At 48.7% G+C, this 2,500-nt stretch overlaps 1 protein-coding gene across 1 annotated transcript in view; it reads right to left on the reverse strand.

Moving 5' to 3' along the window:
• The window catches only part of LOC114551609 (FH1/FH2 domain-containing protein 1), a gene marked incomplete at its 3' end in the record, with an annotated part of 62,382 nt that overhangs the window by 17,324 nt on the left and 42,558 nt on the right, over positions 1 to 2,500 (reverse strand). The window lies entirely within an intron of this gene.

The raw sequence follows: 2,500 nt of genomic DNA on the forward strand, positions 1-2,500 counted from the left end.
CACACGGTACAATACGGTACAACACACGGTACTACACACGGTACTACACGGTACTACACACGGTACTACACACGGTACTACACACGGTACTACACGGTACAACAACACACGGTACAACACACGGTACAACACACGGTACTACACACGGTACTACACACGGTACTACACACGGTACAACACGGTACTACACACACGGTACACAACACGGTACTACACACGGTACAACACGGTACAACACGGTACAACACGGTACTACACACGGTACTACACACGGTACTACACACGGTACTACACACGGTACTACACACGGTACAACACACGGTATAACACACTGTACAACACACGGTACACGGTACTACACACGGTACTACACACGGTACTACACACGGTACAACACACGGTACAACACACGGTACAACACGGTACTACACACGGTACTACACAACACGGTACTACACACGGTACTACACGGTACTACACACGGTACAACACACGGTACAACACACGGTACAACACACGGTACAACACGGTACTACGGTACACACGGTACACACGGTACTACACACGGTACAACACACGGTACAACACACGGTACAACACACGGTACGGTACTACACACGGTACTACACACGGTACTACACACGGTACAACACGGTACTACACACGGTACTACACACGGTACTACACACGGTACAATACGGTACAACACACGGTACTACACACGGTACTACACACGGTACTACACACGGTACTACACACGGTACAACACACGGTACTACACACGGTACTACACACGGTACTACACATGTCACAACTGGTACACCAATCACCACTCTGGTTTGGTTGAAATAAACCCTTAATTGACCGTTCGCTAAAGCCACGCCCCCTAGTTACTGTTACTACGCCCGTCAAACACCAGAACCAGACACACAGCCATGGCTGGGTTGAGCTCCATACCTGTTGGTATAAGTGATTGGTTTTGGAGTAATGCAGCAGACATATCCTCCAGGGCACGACAGAAAGGGCTGCAATATGCAGCGGAGGGATGTGTTCAATGACCTCAACCTCTCGCTGAATTATCTGTGTCCATAGCAACATGTGCTTGACAGGCTAACAGCCGGTCTCACGGCAGTTCGTGTAAATGTCCACGTTATTCTTAATCTATTGATACGTGTTCACGGAGACTTTTATTCTCGTTTTTACGTGTAAATGTAACGTTATTTTCTCGGGGAAAGGATGCCGGGAGGCGGCCGAAAAGGTCGCTCCATAAGCCGGGAGGCGCCCGCGAGGCGGCCCGCTGGGGACCCGCTGGATGAGGCGGCCGAAAAGGACGCTCCATAAGCCGGGAGGCGCCCGCGAGGGACCCGCTGGATGAGGCGGCCGAAAAGGTCGCTCCATAAGCCAGGAAGCGCTTAACCAGGCGGCCCGCTGGGGACGCGCCACAATAACGGGATGGCGGAGGTTTGGTTTAGGAATAAACTTACGGGGAAAGGGCGCCTTAAACGCCGGGAGACGTTCCGCGGATTTTCGGCTTTTTATATTACTCCCTACCATTTTTCGTCCTGTGGCCACAAAATACGCTTCACATTTACACAAACTGCCATGAGTTAGCTCGCTAGCTTTACTTACCTTGGAGCAGACATATGTAGCTAGCTATGATTATTAATCTTGAGGCATTTAGCTGTGAGTGAGGTCTCCCACATTGCTTAATCCATTGTCGGCATCTTTCCGCTTGGGTCTTGGGCTTTGGAAAGGTGAAAAAAAACGTCCCCTCCCTCTAAACTTTTGGGGTACCTGGTGTCAGACTTGCAGGTGCAATAGGCGCATCGTTTCACCAGCTTGCTGAAATCGCAATGTTTGACGGGGGTCCTTCTCCTTAGTTACAGTTGCTGAGCTAGGATTGGACGAGGACCGTTCGAGGGCGGGGGGTCTTTTTTGTGGAGAACTGTATACACGCTAAAAGTCCTGATTATTTTTACATGTGGAGATATGCTGGCTCTATACACGCTAAAAGTCCTGATTATTTATATGGAGTCTGGTGGAGATATGCTGGCTCTATACACGCTAAAAGTCCTGATTATTTACATGGAGTCTGGTGGAGATATGCTGGCTCTATACACGCTAAAAGTCCTGATTATTTATATGGAGTCTGGTGGAGATATGCTGGCTCTATACACGCTAAAAGTCCTGATTATTTACATGGAGTCTGGTGGAGATATGCTGGCTCTATACACGCTACAAGTCCTGATTATTTACATGGAGTCTGGTGGAGATATGCTGGCTCTATACACGCTAAAAGTCCTGATTATTTACATGGAGTCTGGTGGAGATATGCTGGCTCTATACACGCTAAAAGTCCTGATTATTTACATGGAGTCTGGTGGAGATATGCTGGCTCTATACACGCTAAAAGTCCTGATTATTTACATGGAGTCTGGTGGAGATATGCTGGCTCTATACACGCTAAAAGTCCTGATTATTTACATGGAGTCTGGTGGAG

This window comes from Perca flavescens, unplaced genomic scaffold (genome assembly GCF_004354835.1).
Source record: "Perca flavescens isolate YP-PL-M2 unplaced genomic scaffold, PFLA_1.0 EPR50_1.1_unplaced_scaf_21, whole genome shotgun sequence".
NCBI lineage: Eukaryota > Metazoa > Chordata > Actinopteri > Perciformes > Percidae > Perca > Perca flavescens.